The following is a 19,542-nucleotide window of genomic DNA, read 5'->3' on the forward strand; positions in this document are numbered from 1 at the left end:
AATATCTAGATCCGCACGGACAACTCACGTGCTGCATGGGCAACTCACATACTATAATATCAATATCTGGATCTGCACCAATAACTCATGTGTTGTACGGACAACTCACGTGTCATAGTATCAATAACTCACAATAAGGCCCTCGGCCTCACTCAGTCATCAATCTCTCCTGTCTCTCGGGCTCACAATATTATGAAACTAGCCCAAAATGATGATATGATGTATCAATAAATAACAACAGAGACCGAGATATGATATGCAATGAATGTGTATAACTGAGTACGAAATTACAATTTAAACATAAAGTTCCACAACAGAAATGACCTTAGTGGGTCCCAATAATATCAGTATTTGCCTAAGCATGATTTCTAACATGATTCATAGCTCAGATTCTCTAAAACATGAAACATACATGAAAAAAAACAAGTTAATTGACTACACACTCTACGGAATCGACTGAGTCTTAATTTCTACGGCACACGCCCACACGCCCACACGCCCGTCACCTAGCATGTGTGTCACCTCCAAATATCTAGACACACTCCTAAGTGTAGAAGTGTTACTTACCTCAAACCGTGCAATTCTCTATTCCAATATGCCTTTGCCTCGTGAATCGGCCTCTGAACACCTCGAATCTAGTCACAATTAATTAGATACAGTCAACACAATTATAGGAATTAATTCCATATGAAAATACTAAATTTCCTAATTAAATCCGAAAATCCACCCAAAATCGACAGTGGGGACCATGTCTCGGAACAAGACAAAAGTTACAAAATATGAACGACTATTCAACCACGAGTCCAACATACCAAATTTACCAAATTATGACATCAACTTGACCCTCAAATTCTCAATTTAACCTTAAGTGTTTTAATAATTTTTTCAACTTAAAACACCAATTAAATGCTAAAAATAACAATAGATTCGGGTAATTTGACCAAAATTGAGTTATGAACTCTTACCCCTATGGTTTTCTTGAAACTATCTCGAACATCACCTGTCCCCGAGCTTCAAATCGTCAAGAATGGATCATTTTCAGAACTTAAGTTCTGCTGCCCAGTCATTTACCCTATGCGATCATGGAAAATGCTTCACGGATGCGAAGCACAAAATTTTCCAGCACACTTTTTACTCTATGCGATCATGGCCATTCCCCCGCGATCGCGATGAACAAATTTCCAACAGCCTTGTCTAACTCTTCTGGGCAGCCTCTAGTATCATAGTCATAACCTTTTGTATAATAGTCACAAACTAATGGTTTATCTTTCTGAAAACTAGACACCAAGTGCTACAACATTCATCTTTGGATCATCTCCAAATTCCTTATAGATTGCTTTTACGCGATCGCGAAAAGCCTTCCGCGATCATGATGCACAGACCAATCTTTCCTATTTTTCTCTTCGCTATCGCGACCAAATCCACGCTATCGCAACATAAACCCATGCAACCAAAAAACAATGACTAAAAATGGTCTGAAACCACCCCGAAACTCACTTGAGCCCCTCGGGACCCCGTCCCAACATACCAACAAGTCTCAAAACATATTCTGGACCTACTCGAGGCCTCAAATCACATATAACAACATCGAAACGACGAATCATACCTCAATTCAAACTTAATGAACTTTAAATCTTTCAACTTCCAAATCTCGCGCCGAAGCATATCAAATCAATCCGGAATGAACTCAAATTTTGTGTACAAATCATAAATGACATTCGCCATATCAAATCAATTCTTACTTTTGCTATTTCAAGCCAAATTCAATTACAGAATTCAAAATAAATATCTAGACACACTCCTAAGTCCGAAATCACTATATGGAGCTATTGGAACCATCAAAACTCCCTTCCGGAGTCGTTTTCACAAAAGTCAAACTCTGGTCAACCCTTTTTATTAAGGTTCCAACATGAATTTCATTCATCAGAACTAATCCTGAAATACCTGAAAATCGAATCCGACAATACACAATGGTCATAATATATCATATGAATCTATTCAAGACTTCAAATAGTTTAAAGGAGCGTAAATACTCAAAACGACCGGTTGGGTCGTTACACTAATATGCGCAGTTTGACAAATAGTCTGAGCTATGTTCTACTATCAATAACTTGTATTAGCACCCGCGCGAATGCGCAGACACTAACCATGTCAACTATTTGAGTTATTTGGATTATATGTAAATAATCTTAAAATTTAAACCTTCTCGATAAATATAGATAATCATTGGATATTAATTAAGAAACACTACGTGAAAAAAATTAACTATTTCTCAAATCTTCTAGTTATAATTCTATTTTTTTGTACCATTTTCGCAGGTGTCATTGGATCCTAAAAATAGTCAGGAAGTAAAATAATAACTCATATTTATGGCAAAATAATAAAAGGTTGAGACTATGAAAGACTCTTTGGATACGACCTGACTCTTTCACTATTACTTGAACTTTTATTTGGTGTGTTGATATCTTTCAAAAAATATTTCTATTTTAAAATTTCAGTTTCTAAAACTTTATATTTCAATAATAATTATTTTTATAATAATGGAAGTAAAAATATTATCCTTAATTCAAAACTCATTTTAGTCGGCTATCTAAACATTTAAAAAATTATTTAGCTAGCGAATTGTTTCCCCCCAGTATGACTCCATTTTGATATTTGACATTAACCATGTTAAATATCTAAGTTATTTGAATTATATATAAATAACCTTAAAATTTAAATCCTCTAGATAATTATAGATAATCATTAGATATTAATTAACAAACACTAAATGAAGAAAGACTAACATTTTCTCAAATCTCGTAGTGATAATTTTATTTTTGCACCATTCTCATTGGAACCTAATAGCCACAAAGTGAAATAATAACTCGTATTTATGGCAAACCACAAAGGTTGACACAATATGAACGATTCTTTGGTTATGACGTGACTCTTTTACTACGACTTGAACTCTTATTTGGTATGATGTTATCCTTCAAAAAATATTTCTATTTTGAAATTCCAATTTCTAAAACTTTATATATATTTCAATAATGATTTTCTTTATAATGATGCTAGTGAAGATATTATCCTTATTTTAAAATCCATATTAATCGGCTATCTAAAAACGTCACAACCCAAAATACATTAATTGTCGTGATGGCGCCTAACACCGCTGTCAGGCAAGCCAACAATAGTTGATTAACTCAATTTTTTATTTTTGTATTTTGAAATCAAAATTTTCCTTCAATTAAATAATCAGAAATAAAATTTACAGAGTAAATGATAATATTCTCCCAATTACAATAATGAACAACTCACAAGTACCCCCAAAACTCGGTGTCACAAGTGCATGAGTATCAGCTAGGAAGTAAAATAAAATACAGCATCTGTCCGGAATACAAATTAGACAGGAAAGCAAATACAAATAATCCTGGAGGAGACTCTGCTGGCTGCGGATTATAACCTGAAATGCTGCTCGCGGCAAGTCCCCGCATCATTCGTGCCTCCGTGCCCAAAGGGCCACCAAACATAAAAATACATGCACAAAAATGTGCAACAAGTATAGTATGAGTACGTAAATCAACGTGCACCCAATAAGTATCTATCTTAACCCCGGAAAAGTAGTGATGAGGGGTCGACATCGGTACTCACTAGTGGTCCAATAATATCAGGTACAGTAAGGAGGTGAACAAATATGAGGCAAAGTAAATAAATAAAATAAACAACTGTAAATTTATGGTACAATTATCCTCCTTACAATAAACTCAAGCTCTTAATTAGCAATTTCTCCTCAACTGGAGCACATATATATATATATATATATATATATATATATATGTGTATAATAGACCTCACCAAATAGGTTGTTATAATTCGAATCAGGGAAAGACTCACAGATACTCTGGCTTCTTTCCAAATATTACGCACGATTCCATGAGGATATTTTTATAGAAATGTCGAGGCATACGTCCCGTTCCAACATAAATAATAAACTGTGCACTGCCAAGGGTCGAACGATACGAACCATTGATGCATCTATTAAACTGCCGAGGCGAACCACCCACTCCCATGAGAGTGTGGTACATAAATCCTGCCGAGGTGAACTGCCCGATCCCATTAGAATAAGAAGTACATAATCCTGCCGAGGCGATCGACCCGATCGCATTAGAATAAGAAGTACATAATCCTACTGAGACGATCAACCCGATCCCATTAGAATAAGAAGTACATAATCCTACCGAGGCGATCGGCCTTATCCCATTAGAATAAGGAGCTTTGACGGGTCTGTGACCCCACTCACGAATAAGCGTGTGAGTTGTAATTTCTTTAACAAAAACCTTTCAATGAAACATATTTATAACAGAAACATGTCATAAGAGGAGTAAAATTATTCGGCGACTAATCATGAACTCATGAAGTCTCTACAATAGCAAGTCTAGTCTCAAGTAGTAATGTAAAATAGAGGAATTTAATAGGCGAGAGACTGCTCAAATAGTACAGCTATAGCATGATGTGAACCTAAGCCTACCCGGACAATAATATAAATGTAGCTACGTACGGGATCTCGTCACCTCGCGCGTACGTAGCCCCCACAACAAGTAGCACACATCAATATACAATACCTAGGGGTAATTGCCCCCTCCGAGAATTAGACTTGAGACTTACCTCGCTCTGAAATTCCATAACCGTCTCCAAAGACCTCTAACACCTCAAACTGATGCCCGTCGCTCCAAAAAAAGGCAAACAATATGCAAACCAATAAAAATATACTCTAATACTCATAACAAATCAATTTAGACAAATTTTCAACTCCGCTCGAAAAGCCGATAAAGCAACCCTCAGGCCCACGTACCCGAATTCCAAAAATTATCGAAGATAAACATTACCCATAACATTACGAACTCAAATATACAATTTATTCTCAATTCCATGCCTAAATCCATGGTCAAAATTCAAAAATACCAATTTCTAGGTTTTCTACCAAAACCCCAAATTTCTACAAATTTCCATGCTTAAATCCAAATATAAACCAAGTATTTAACTTTCAATAGGTGGGAATCACTTACCTTGAGGATTTCGCAGGTGCGGATGGTGGCTCGCACCTGCGATGTCGCAGAATCGGATATGTTGTCCATAGGTATGAGGGTCAAGTCCTCAGCTGATTCCATAGAAGCGGAGGTTATGTAGTAGAAGCGACGCCGCAGAAGCGGCTAATGTGCCGTAGGTGCGAAAATGCTGGCAGAAGCTATAAATCGAGGTTTTGTTTCTTTCTTCATATTTTTAGATGTGGGACTCGGATTGAGGTGATTGTTGGAGAAACTTTCATCACAAGGATTGGGGTAAGTGTTCTCTACTCGGGTTTGGTTATATTTCATGAGTCCACCTTCGTTTTTGGTAATTGGATCGTGAATTTTAAAGAGGATATTGGGGGTTTTGGCATAAAGTTCCATAATATGAAGTTTTGAGTTTTGAACATCGAATTGGAGTTGGATTTGAGTGAAACTAGTATGGTTGGACTCGTAATTGAATGAGTTGTGGAATTTTATAAATTTTATCAGGTTCTGAGGTGCGGGCCTAGGTTGGGTTGTTTGCCGATTTTGGGCTTTTGATTCAAGATTTGGTATTTTTCGATCGGGGTTGGTTCCTTTAGCATTGTTTGATGCATTTGAGTTAGTTTTGGTTAGTTTCGAGCCGCTCGGAGGTCGAAACGCGTGGGGTGACATCTTTGGAGCATCGCTTGGCTTGCTCGGCATTGGTATTGGCTTGTTCGAGGTAAGTAACTCTTCTAATCCTGGAGCTGAGGGTATGAAACCCCGAAATACATGTTATGTGATTTGTGTTGAGGTGTCACACATGCTAAGTGATGGGCGTGTGGGCATGCACCATGTGAATTGAGACTCTTCCATGGCACTGCATAATGGCCCAATTTTATTGATATCCGTATTTTCACCATGTGATAAAGTAATTGAGCTGTCAATCATGCTAGATATCATGTTTTGGCTTTATGCCGATACTGTTGGGACCCATAGTAATCGTTTCTTGCTGTCATTTCACTGATTTCATTGATATTTCGTACTCAGTCATATTCATGCATTCATATCATATCTTAGTCTCAGTTGTTATTTATTGATACATCATATCATTGTTGTCGCGCTAGTTTCATGACATTGTGAGCCCGTGAGTGAGACTGGAGAGATTGATGACTGAGTGAGGCCGAGAGCCTGATCATGAGTGACAGTTATGGGATCGGGTTGCACGCCGCAGCATGCTATATTGATTTATGCCTGGATCTGGCTTATGATAGTGCTTGGGCTGTAGGAGACCCTCCGGAGTCTATACACATCCCCCGTGAGCACGGTAGATTATATTGAGGGATGGATCTTCCCTGGACATGGATCTTATCCGAAGCATTTATATACCTAGAGACTGATCTTCTCCATGGGGCCAGATTGACCTTCCTCGGTACTGAGTAACTGATTGTCAGTGATGTATATATTCCGGGATGGATCTTCCTTGGGCCGTATGGTCCATATAAAGTACTGAGTGGTTGAGCATGATGAGTGGATAGTGTGAGAGAGTTAGATTGAGTACTCTGAAAGTGTGAGTACATGATTCATCTCTGAGATACATGGAATTGGCATTCACACATAACATACAGGCATAGAGATGCATTTTGCCTCATGCTGTACGGTATCACGTCATCCATGATTTTCTACATACATTGATATGTGGGCATAGAGAGTTATTTCACACTTGTTATCTGGAAAGAAAAAGGAAACATCTTAGTTATTATTGAAAGGAATTTGGGAAAAATTATTGTTTTCAAACTTATTCATATTTTTGGCAACTTCGGTAAATCATTTGGGTTTTCACTGATGTACTTGAAAGGCAGAACCATTTTCGGAAATCATGATTTTGCTGAGCATTTTTATCTCTAAGTTACTCCTTGTATTATTTGATTTAAGTTATTATGGACTGTTGTTGGCTATTGGTGTGGACCCGACCTTGGTACAAGCTCGTCACTACTTTCAACTTAAGGTTAGGTTTGTTACTTATTGAGAATATGCGGTCGGTTGTACTCATACTACACTTTTGCACCTTGTGTGCAGATATTGGTTGATGATGTTGTTGTGTTCGATGGGAGCTGGATTGATGATGTACCTGCGTCCCGGTTGTAGCTGCCTCTTGTTCGTGGTAGCTTTAGATCTGTAAAACTCTGTTTATGTAATTTTCAAACAGACGATGTATTTATTTCATTTCCGCTTTGTAAACTCTATTCTTAGAAGCTCGTGATTTGTACTACCAGTTCTTGGGGAATGTATAATATTAAGATTTTTCTTTACGTAAATTGCCTTAATAATTATTATTAGAATTAGATATTTGATAATTGACTTACCTAGCAGGTTGGGTTAGGTGCCATCACAACTAGTCAGATTTTGAGTCGTGACAAGGTGGTATCGGAGCTCTAGGTTCATAGTTTCTACATGTCATGAGCAAGTGTCTAGTAGAGTCTTGCGGATCGGTATGATGACGTCCATACCTATCATCGAGAGGCTATAGGACATTTAGGATATACTTCCCCTCTTTCTTTCCTTATCATGCGACATTGATTCTGCTTGAAGCGTAACTCTTTGAATTCCTTCCACATATTCATATGTGCATGTGGACGCTCGGTATCAGCTATGCACCGACAACTTGTGATTCCATGGTTGAGGTAAGAGATGTGATTTTGGCGTGCTGATGATGAGCTAGTCTGGAGGACTTGAGGCTGGGTTTTGACGGTGGCTTGAGCACGGAGATTTTGATTGTGTGAGCATGTGATTTTAGACTTATACATCCAGTACTGTTCCTATGAGTGGAATTTGTGGGTCGATGAGCGATAGAATGACTGTGTGGCGAGTATGATGTGACTGCGAGATGCGTTACAGATTGTTCGAATGTTATGAGAAGAGTTTACTTGAGATGTATCAAGGATTATGGAGTGTTTGATTTTTGTCTTGATTTGGCGTTTGGTCTCGCGTTATGGTTGTGTTGAGGGATCTCTCATGTTGTTTAGTTGTGGAGTAAAGTAGATTCTCATGTCTTGTTGATGAGTTCAGAATCAAGAGGATTTAGTGATTGCGTAGTAGTCGTGACTGTAGAAGGGTATAGAGAGATGTCAATTTGAGGCAGAGCAGGCGGGTTATCTCCTGCGAGGTGTACTGAGGTTGTGTGGTCCTTATGATGTTTTGTAGAAAGTTCTCTTTTACCATTGAATGATATATGTTGCAGACGATTTGAGGTATTATATGGTTTGTGTTACATGGGCTTGCAAAGGATTTAGTAGAATCTCACTGTGGTATTATGGTAGTAATGGGGTATGATTATTCTAAGTAGTCAGATGTTTTATTCCATGGATTTGAGCCAAGTGGGGGAGTTTTCTATCGAGGAATTGATTGCACAGTTATGTGTGGTATTGGTTTCGGTTCGGGGTATACTGGTGAATCAGTTATGACTTGCAGAGGTCGAGATCGAGGATGACTCGGGTAAAGGAATTTCTGGATATAGGTTGTATTGCACTCTATGGGTATAAGGGAATCGTAAAATAATTGAGTGGTTATTTGCGAAGGATGTAATGTACATGGAGTAGGAATTTTCTCGATTGCTTAAGAGTATGGGCTACTCCCTTGGGTGTTGGTGTACTAATGGGGCACAGGTCGTTCAGTCCGTTTGGTCAGTTCAATTGAGATTTGGGTAGAGTGGATGACTCTCGAGAATAGTTCTAATGGATTCAAGAATTATATGTAGAAATTGAGAATTTTGGATTGGTATATGTCTAGGATCTGATATTCGCATGGGATGGTGTCGAGACTTGTGGCATTTTTATATTATTGTGGATTATGCATTTTAGTATCAAGAAGGTGAAGGAAACAGTTTTAGGTTCACATAAAGTCTCTTTAGAGTGGGTATCTCGGTTGTAGTTCTTTGTGGTGCTTAAGAGGGAAGTCAGCAGCTTATGGGCCTTAGGGCGTTGTGGTTTATACTAGGGTGTCTTGTGTGGTGAATTTTGGTTAAGGATTGGGGTGTTCCAGCAAGGAGAAGTATCAATTTAAGGCAATCTGGAAGGGACTTGGAGAAATAGGGTAGCATGGTGGTAGGTTGGATTACCACAGTAATCGGCATGATCGATTCTTTAGGTACTTATGACATGGCTAGTCTCTACAGGTGTGTCATGGCAATGCTCTTGGGTCTTGGCAACCTACGTGGCTGGGTTGAGTTAGAGAGATTCGGTCCAGATAGCTTGGTTATGAGAAAATGGATTTCAAATAGTTCTCAATGGTTTCTACCTAGGTTCGAGGGGTATATTTCCTGCTGGCGTGAGGAGCATGTGGCATATAGTGAATTTCTTCTGGATGAAATCAAATGGAAGGTACTTAGCTAATTGAGTATATAGTTGCTTGTGACTCGGAGTGGACTATGAAGTTCTCGTATTTTTCATATGATAGCATGGTATATGCGGCGTGTTGTGTGGGATTGAGATTTATGTGAGCAGGATCATAGTTCTGTTTGGAAGCATGGATGGTTTCAGATGACTAGGTAAATGATATTACTATTTGGTATGTCTTGATAAGAGTATACATTTCAGAAGGGGCAATGTGTTTTGATTTATGGGTACTTCACGGGTACTACGACACTCTTCTGGTTGATCGACTGCTGATATTCAAATTTTGCTATGTGGCATAGAAGAATTTTAGAAGTATTCCTCGTGGGATGATCGTGTATGAGAGATGTGTTTGACATTTTGGCGGTGGAATTGGGACCAGACATGGTGATTCGTGTGTTCTATGGATTTGTAAACTAGGAGTTCTCAAGAGCAGGCTGTTTCATGGGTGTGGATTGTGAAAACATGGCCAAAGTTAGCTAGACGATAGTATGTGTTATGATTCAGTCATTGTGCCCGGAGTTGATTTGAGGGTCCATTGGTAGGCTTAATTAGGGTGTGTATTCTACACCGAGTCGGATTGGTTGGTTCCATACTGCTATTGTTGAGGGATGTGCCATTCGGTTGTTGTTGAGCTTATTCGTGTTTCGATATGTTCGGTGAGTTACTTTTCTATGCTACGAAGGGTTGTGATTCATTGGTTTTAGATACGCATGGTGTGGTTCTATTGTGGTCTTATAGCTGAATTTGAGGGAGATGAGTAGTTGGGTATTGCATGATTGAGGGCGTATTGGTTATGTTCTTTCGGGTTTTGTGTGGCATTGTGTCATCTGCTTTTCTGTGGCTGTGGTAATGCACTTTGAGTACTTGATGTCGAATTGCGCATGGTTATTGATTTTTATTAGGGTGGCTTGAGGTATTTCATATGGACTAGTATTTGGATAGGATCGCGCATTGCAGCAGAGTTATATGGAAATATGATCCTTTGTATTAGATTCATGTGTTATGGTTCTATGGTGTATGTTGGGTTTAAGCATTTCGTGGTGGTAGTACTTGATGAGCTTGCAGGACAGTTCTCTCGTTTGAGTCATTTTCCAAGATTGAGTACATTTAAAATGTTGCTATTGGGTACACGGATTGCACGGGGTGTGGCTTTAGATTGTATTGATGTGCCATGTCACTAGAGTGATTGTGTTGGATGAGGTGAGGTCATTGGACCTAGAATGGATGCTATCGGATTTGATTGTTGTATATTTGAAGGGATAATATCGGAAGTTGGCTTAAAAATTGGCTATAGTTCTTGTAGAACGAGAGGGAGCTCCATGACCGATTGATCTGATGAATGGTTGTGAATTCTGCATGTTTCTTTCATCATCGGCAGTGTACGAAGGTTTTAGAGCGAGGCTTTATTTGATATGAGGTCTATTACCGGTATTGGGTTGTTTTGAGCAGCTACTGTGATTTGAAATTTTTGCAATGAGTATTTGAGTTATATGGTACATCATATGATTACATCTTGGGTTATAGATATGGGTTGATACTACTTGTTCAGACTTATACAGTGTGTAGATGAGAGATTCTGATCTTATAGAGATTGTGGATGTTGGAAATTAGATTCTAAGGTTTATGGGCTAGGTTGAATTAAGAGACTACAGTTATGTTGTGTTGTCGGGACTATATGGGATAGGGTGACGTGAGATCACCCCCGGGTATGTGCAGGGTAAGGTTACACGATGATTAGATGGCTTTTGGGATAACTCTTGACACGTTCGAGGATGAATGTCTGTTTAAGTGGGGAAGGATGTAACGACCCGACCTGTCGTTAAGAGCATTTACATTTCGCTCGGTTGTTTGAGGGCATGAGTAGCTCCGTATGATATAATATGACTTATTTGAATCATCTGTTTTGGTTTTCAGGTTATTAGGAATTGATTTGAAAGAATGATTCTCAGCTAGAAGCTTTAAATTTGAAAGAGTCAACCAAGTTTGACTTTTTCTAAATTTGAATCCGGAACGGAGTTTTGATTGTTCCATTAGCAACGTTGGATATTTTGGACTTAGGAGCGCGTCTGTATTGTTATTTGGAGGTCTGTGGTTGAATTTGGCTCGAAATGGCGAAAGTTGAAATTTTGGAAAGTTTGACCGGGAGTGGACTTTTGATATCGGATTCGGATTGTGATTTTGGGAATTGGAATAGCTTCATTATGTTATTTGGGACTTGTGCGCAAAATTTGAAATCATTCCGGATTGATTTGCAATATTTCGGCACGAGTTATTGAATTTGAAAGTTCAAAGTTCATAGTTTTTGATTTGAGGGGAAATTTGTCATTTCAATGTTGTTATGCGTGATTTGAGGCCTCGAGTAGGTCCGTTTTATGTTATTGGACTTGTTGGTATATTCGTACGGGGTCTCGACTGGTTAGGATGAGTTTTGGACGAGGTTCAGATCATTTTACTTCATGTTGCCATTGCTGGTTCAGGTGTGACCGCACCTGCTTCTGGTTTGCGTAGGTGCAAAGGTCTCAGAAGCGACGAAGGGGTCGCAGGAGCAGAAATAGTGCTAGATGAGGAAGACCACAGAAGCGTAGATTTGGGCGCATATGCGGATGCGCAGGAGCGAGTTGATGGAGCGCATAAGCGAGATATTTCGCAGGTGCGGAGGGTAGCTCGCACCTGCGATGTCGCAGAAGTGGATATGTTGTCCGCAGGTGCGAGGGTCGAGTCCTCAGCTGATTCCGCATAAGCGACGCCGCAGAATCGGCTAATGTGCCGCAGGTACGAAAATGCTGGCAGAAGCTATAAATCGAGGTTTTGGTTCTTTCTTCATATTTTTAGATGTGGGACTCGGATTGAGGCAATTGTTGGAGAAATATTCATCACGAGGATTGGGGTAATTGTTCTCTACTCAATTTTGGTTATATTTCATGAATCCACCTTCATTTTTGGTAATTGGATTGTGAATTTTAAAGAGGAAATTGGGGGGTTTAGTCTAAAGTTTCATAATATGAAGTTTTGAGTTTTGAATATTGAATTGGAGTCGTATTTGAGTGAAACTAGTATGGTTGGACTCGTAATTAAATGGGTTGTTGAATTTCATCAATTTGGTCAGGTTTTGAGGTATGGGCCTGGGTTGGGTTTTTGGCCGATTTTGGGCTTTTGATTCAAGATTTGATCTTTTTTATCGTGATTGGTTCCTTTAGCATTGTTTAATGCATTTGAGTTGTTTTTGGTTAGTTTCGAGCCGTTTGAGGTCGGAACGCACGAGATGGCATCTTTGGCGCATCGTTTGGCTTGCTCGGCATTGGTATTGTCTTGTTTGAGGTAAGTAACTCTTCTATTCTTAGATCCGAAGGTATGAAACCCCAAAATACGTGTTATGTGATTTGTGTTGAGGTGACGCACATGCTAGGTGACGGGCGTGTGGGCGTGCACCATGTGAATTGGGACTCTTCCATGGCATTGTATAGTAGCCCCATTTTGTTGATATCCGTATTTTCACCATGTGATAAAGTAATTAAGCTGTCAATCATGCTAGATATCATGTTTAGGCTTTATGCCGATACAGTTGGGACCCATAGTGATCGTTTCTTGTTGTCATTTCACCGATTACATTGATATTTCGTACTAAGTCATTCATGCATTCATATCATATCTCAGTCTCAGTTGTTATTTATTGATACATCATATCATTGTTGTCGCGCTAGTTTCATGACATTGTGAGCCCGTGAGTGAGACTGGAGAGATTGATGACTAAGTGAGGCCGAGAGCCTTATCATGAGTGACAGTTATGGGATCGGGTTGCATGCCGCAGCATGCTATATTGATTTATGCCTGGACCTGGCTTATGATAGTGCTTGGGCTGTAGGAGACCCTCCGGAGTCTGTACACATCCCCCGTGAGCGCGGTAGATTATATTGAGGGATGGATCTTTCCTAGACATGGATCTTGTCTGAAGCATTTATATACCTGGAGATTGATCTTCTCCATGGGGCCAGATTGACCTTCCTCGGTACTGAGTGACTGATTTTCAGTGATGTATATATTCCGGGATGGATCTTCCCTGGGCCGTATGGTCCATATACAATAACGAGTGGTTGAGCATGATGAGTGGAATGTGTGAGACAGTGAGATTGAGTACTCTGAGAGTGTGAGTACATGATTCATCTCTGAGATACATGGCATTAGCATCTGGAAAGAAAAAGGAAACATCTTAGTTATTATTGAAAGGATTTTGGAAAAAATTATTGTTTCCAAACTTATTCATATTTTTGGAAACTTCGGTAAACGATTTGGGTTTTCACTGATGTACTTGAAAGGCTGAACCATTTTCAGAAATCATGATTTTGCTGAGCATTTTTATCTCTAAGTTACTCCTTGTATTATTTGCTTTAAGTTGTTATTGAATGTTGTTGGCTATTAGTGTGGACCTGACCTTGGTACAAGTTCGTCACTACTTTCAACCTAACGTTAGGTTTGTTACTTATTGAGTACATGAGGTCGGTTGTACTCATACTACACTTCTGCACCTTCAGTACAGATGTTGGTTGCTGATGTTGCTGTATTCGATGGGAGTTGGATTGAAGATGTACCTGCGTCCCGGTTGTAGTTGCCTCTTGTTCGTGGTAGCTTTAGATCTATAAAACTCTATTTATCTACTTTTCAAACATACGATGTTTTTATTTTATTTCCGCTTTGTAAAATTTATTCTTAGAAAATCATGATTTATTCTACCACCTCGTAGGGTATGTATAAGATTACAATTTTTCTTTACTTAAATTGCTTTAATAATTGTTATGGGAATTGGATATTTGATAATTGGCTTACCTAGCGGGTTGGGTTGGGTGCCATCATAACTAGTTAGATTTTGGGTCGTGAAAAGCGCACCTGCGCTCCCGCTTTTGCGGGCAACAAGCACTTCTGCGCATGCGCTTCTGCGCATAGACATGCCGCTTTCGGGCCTTCCCTCTCAGCCCAGCTACCTCTTCTGCGACCTCTGGCCTCTTTTGCGGCTCCGCACCTGCGGCCAAAACCTCGCAGGTGCGGTTACACCAAATGACAACAACTCCAATATTCTTCCAAGCCCAAACTCGATCCGTTTACTATCCGGAATCTACCCGAGGCCCTCGGGACCTCAACCAATGATACCAACACGTCCTAAAATATCATACGTACTTAGTCGAGCCTTTAAATCACATCATACAACGTTAAAAACATGAATCAACCTCCAATTCAAACTTAATGAACTTTGAAACTTCAACTTCTACAATCGATGCCGAAACCTATCAAATCCGAAACCTATCAAATCACGTCCTATTGACCTCAAATTTTGCACACAAGTCATCACTGACATTACTGACCTACTCCCACTTCCAGAATCAGAATCCAACCCCGATATCAAAAAGTTCACTCCTGATCAAACTTATCAAAAATCTTCAAATTTCGGACCTCCAAATCCACATCCGGATGTGCTCCCAATAGCAGAATCACCATACGGAGCTATTCCCAGACTCGGAATCCCAAACGGACATCAATAATATTGAAATGCACTACAACCCAAATTTATGAAAATTTTCCAAAACGCCAACCTTCTACAATAGGCACGAAAACGCACCCGGGTCATCCAAAACTCGATCCGGACATACGCCCATGTCCAAGATCGTCATACAAACTTGTTGGAACCTTCCAATCCCGATTCCGAGGTCCTTTACTCAAAAATCTAAGACAACTCCTCCAACTTAAAGCTTCTGAAATTAGAATTTTCTTTCTAAATCAACTCCGGACTTCCCGATATTCAATGCCAACCACACATACAAGTCATAATACCTGAAGTGAATCTACTCATGGCCTCAAACTATCGAAAGCCGCTAGGGCTCAAAATGACCAGTTGGGTCATTACATTCTCTCTCACTTAAGCATGCGTTCGTCCTCGAACGTGCTAAGAACTGCTATGGAGTTGTCCGAAACCATTATTTAACACCTCGTGCACCTACCTATGCTACCACAACCCACTTGAGCACATTAGCTTGAGCAAATCTGAATATTTTCCCTTTTATTCAGTCAAGTTAGACTTAGAGCCAAATTACAACATCTGAAATCCTCTAACAGGTCTGTTCCCAACATACGAATAGCATATCCATCACTACACGATGTACCAATACCTGATTTTATACTCTTACCGAATTCACACCATGCAACGAATTATTCACATGACCATAATGACATACCCTGACAACAATAGCCGAAATCCCACGAATCTGATGCCCACAACATATCTCATGAAGTATATAAGTCTCGTTTTAGCTCTCGTAATACTTCCACGACAGAAAAGATGTGTAGAAACTCATAACCACCTGCCGAATCACAACTCATGGATTCTCTCCTCCCGACAAGAACCATTACCTCATTCTGGACTGAATATTGATATTTACTCTTTAATGTGCCTCATATAAATCTGATCGCACCGATCCCAAGTCCAATAATATCGTCTCACCCAATACAAACTGCTTCGGCAATAAGCCACCTCAGGCACTGCCAAAAGTCTCATATAATACCACCATGTGTCAACAAGTTACAAACTCTGGAATGAACTGTAACGACCCAATCAGCCGTTTTGAGAATTTACACTTCGCTCGGTTGGTTAAGGACATGAGTAGCTCTGTATGAGGTATTATGACTTTTGTGAATCGTCTGTTTTTATTTTTAGGTTATTCGAATTGAAGTGTGATTCATCGTTCCGATGTTGTTATGTGTGTTTTGAGACTTCGAGTAGGTCCGTATTATGTTATGGGACTTTTTGGTATGTTTAGATGGGGTCCCGAGGGGCTCGGGTGAGTTTTGGATGAGGCTCAGATCATTTCATTGCATTTTTGGATTTTTGCTAGCTGCTGGTTCTAGTGTGATCGCACCTGCGGCTGGTTTGCGTAGGTGCGTTGGTCGCAGAAGTGACATATGCATCGCAGAAGCGTGAAGGGGAGCTGGGCGTGAGAATCACAGGTTCGGGTGCTTGGACGCACCTGCGCAACCGCAGATGCGGTTCAAGAGAGCAGAAGCGGCTTCAATATCGCAAGTGCGGGGGTTGCTGGGCAAGGCCATTTTTTGCGAATGCGATATTTTTTCCGCAAAAGCGGTGGTCGTAGGTGCGACGAATTATCCGCAAATACGGAAATTGCTGGGCAGAACCTATAAATCTAGGTTTTTGGTTCTTTTATCATATTTTGAGATGTGGGACTCAGATTAAGGCAATTATTGGAGCAAATTTTATTACAAGTATTGGGGTAAGTATTCTACACTTGGTTTTGATCTTATTCCATGAATCTATCTTCATTTTTAGCAATCAGTTGATGAATTTAAAGAGGACATTGGGGGTTTTGGCCTAAAGTTTCATAATATGAATTTTTGAGTTTTGAACATCAAATTGGTGTCAGATTTGAGTGAAACTAGTGTGGTTGGACTCGTAATTGAATGGGATGTTGGATTTTATAAATTTTGTCGGGTTTCGATATGCGGGCCCGGGTTGGGCTTTTTGTCGATATGGGATTTTGATTCAAGATTTGATCTTTTCGATCGGGATTGGTTCCTTTAGCATTGTTTGATGTATTTGAGTTGTTTTTGGTTAGTTTTTGAGCCATTTGGAGGTCGGTATGCACGTAATGGCATTTTGGTGCATTGTTTGGCTTGCTCGGTGTTGGAATTGGCTTGTTCGAGATAAGTAACTCTTCTAATCTTAGTGTTAAGGGTATGAAACCCAGAAATACGTGTTATATGATTGGTATTGAGGTGGCGCACATGCTAGGTGACGGGTGTGTGGGCGTGCACCATGTGAATTAGGACTCTGTTATTTCTATGGAACTGTATAGTGGTCCTATTTTGTTGATATCCATGTTTTCACCATGTGATAAAGTAATTGAGCTGTCAATCATGCTAGATATCATGTTTAGGCTTTATGCCGATAATGTTGGGACCCATAGTTGTTGTTTCTTGCTATCATCTCACTGATTTCATTGATATTTCGTACTCAATCATATTCATGCATTCATATCATATCTCTGTCTCAGTTGTTATTTATTAATATATCATATCATTGTTGTCGGGCTAGTTTCATGACATTGTGAGCCCATGAGTGAGACTGGAAAGATTGATTACTGAGTGAGGCCGAGAGCCTGAGTATGAGTGACAATTATGGGATCGGGTTGCACGCCGCAGCACACTATATTGATTTATGCCTTTATTTGGCTTATGATAGCGCTTGGGCTGTAGGAGCCCCTCCATAGTCTGTACACCCCCCAATGAGCGCGGTTTATTATATTGAGGAATGGATCTTCCCTGGACATGGATCTTGTCCGAAGCATTTATATACCTAGAGATGGATCTTCTCCATGGGGCCAGATTGGCCTTCCTTGGTACTGAGTGACTGATGGTCAGTGATGTATATATTCTGGGATGGATATTTCCTGGGTCGTATGGGCCATATACAGTACCGAGTGGGTGAGCATGATGAGTGGAAAGTGTGAGACAGTGAGATTGAGTACTCTGAGAGTGTGAGTACATGATTTATCTATGAGATACATGGCATTGGCATGCACACATGACATACAGGCTTAAAGATGCATTTTTTCTCATGCTGTACGGTATTTATTCATTCATGACTTTTTTTTACACACATTGATATGTGGGCATAGAGAGGTATATCACACTTGCTATTTGGAAACAAAATGAAACATCTTATTTATTGTGGAAAGGATATTTGAAAAAATTACAGGTTTCAAACTTACTCGTATTTTTGGCATTTGCGGTAAAAGATTTGGGTTTTCACTAAGATACTTGAAAAGCATGACTATTATCTGGAACTGTGAACGAGCTGAACATTTTACTTCTGATATACATCTTTTATTACTTGTAATATGCTGTTATGAACTGTTGTGGGATATTGGTATTGGACCCGACCTTGTGTTAGCTCGTCACTACTTTCAACCTAAGGTTAGGTTTGTTACTTATTGAGTACATGGGGTCGGTTGTACTTATACTACACTTCTGCACCTTACATGCAGATGTTGGCTACTGATGTTGTTGTGTTCGATGGGAGTTGGATTTGAAGATGTACCTACGTCCCGGTTGTAGCTGCCTCTTATTCGTGGTAGCTTTAGATCTGTAAAACTCTGTTTATGTACTATTCAAACAGACAATGTATTTATTTCATTTCCTCTTTGTAAACTCTATTCTTAGAAGCTCATGATTTGTACTACCAGTTCTTTGGGAATGTATTAGATTCAGATATTTCTTTACTTAATTGCTTTATTAATTGTTATTGGAATTGGTTAGTGGTTAATTGGCTTACCTAGCGGGTTGGGTTAGGTGCCATCACGACTAGTCGGATTTTGGGTCGTGACAAGGTAGTATCAGAGCTCTAGGTTTGTATGTTCTACAAGTCATGAGCAAGTGTCTAGTAGAGTCTTGCGGATTGGTATGATGACGTCTATACCTATTTTCGAGAGGCTACCCGACATTTAGGATATACTTCCTATCTTTCTTTCCTTATCGTGCGACATTGATTTAGCTTGAAGCGTAACTCTTTGAATTCCTTCCATGCATTTGTATGCGCATGTGAATGCTCAGTATCGGTTGTGTGCCGACAGCTTGTGATTCCATGGATGAGGTGCGATATGTGATTTCTATGTGCTGATGAAGGCCAATCTGGACGACTTGAGGCCATGCTTTTACTATAGCTTGAGCACAGAGATTTCGATTGCATGAGCACGTACTTTTGGGACTTATATGTCCGGTAGTGTCCCTATTAGTGGAATTTGTGATTGGATGACTATGTGATGAGTATGATGTGACTGTGGGATATGTTCAGATTATTCGAATGTGACGAGAAGAGTTTACTTAAGATGTAGAAAGGACTATAGGGTGCCTGATTTCCATCTTGAATTGGCGTATGGTCTCGAGTTACGGGTGTATTAAGGGATCTCTCATGTTGTTTAGTTGTGGAGTGAAGTAGATTCTCATGTCTTGTTGACGAGCTCTGAATCAAGAAGATTAAGTGATTGCGTAGTAGTCGTGACTGTGAAAGGTTATAGAGGGATGTCAGTTTGAGGCAGAGCAGGTGGAATATCTCCTGCGAGGTGTCCTGAGGTTGTGTG

Source organism: Nicotiana tomentosiformis, chromosome 12 (assembly GCF_000390325.3).
Source record: "Nicotiana tomentosiformis chromosome 12, ASM39032v3, whole genome shotgun sequence".
NCBI classification, from domain to species: domain Eukaryota; kingdom Viridiplantae; phylum Streptophyta; class Magnoliopsida; order Solanales; family Solanaceae; genus Nicotiana; species Nicotiana tomentosiformis.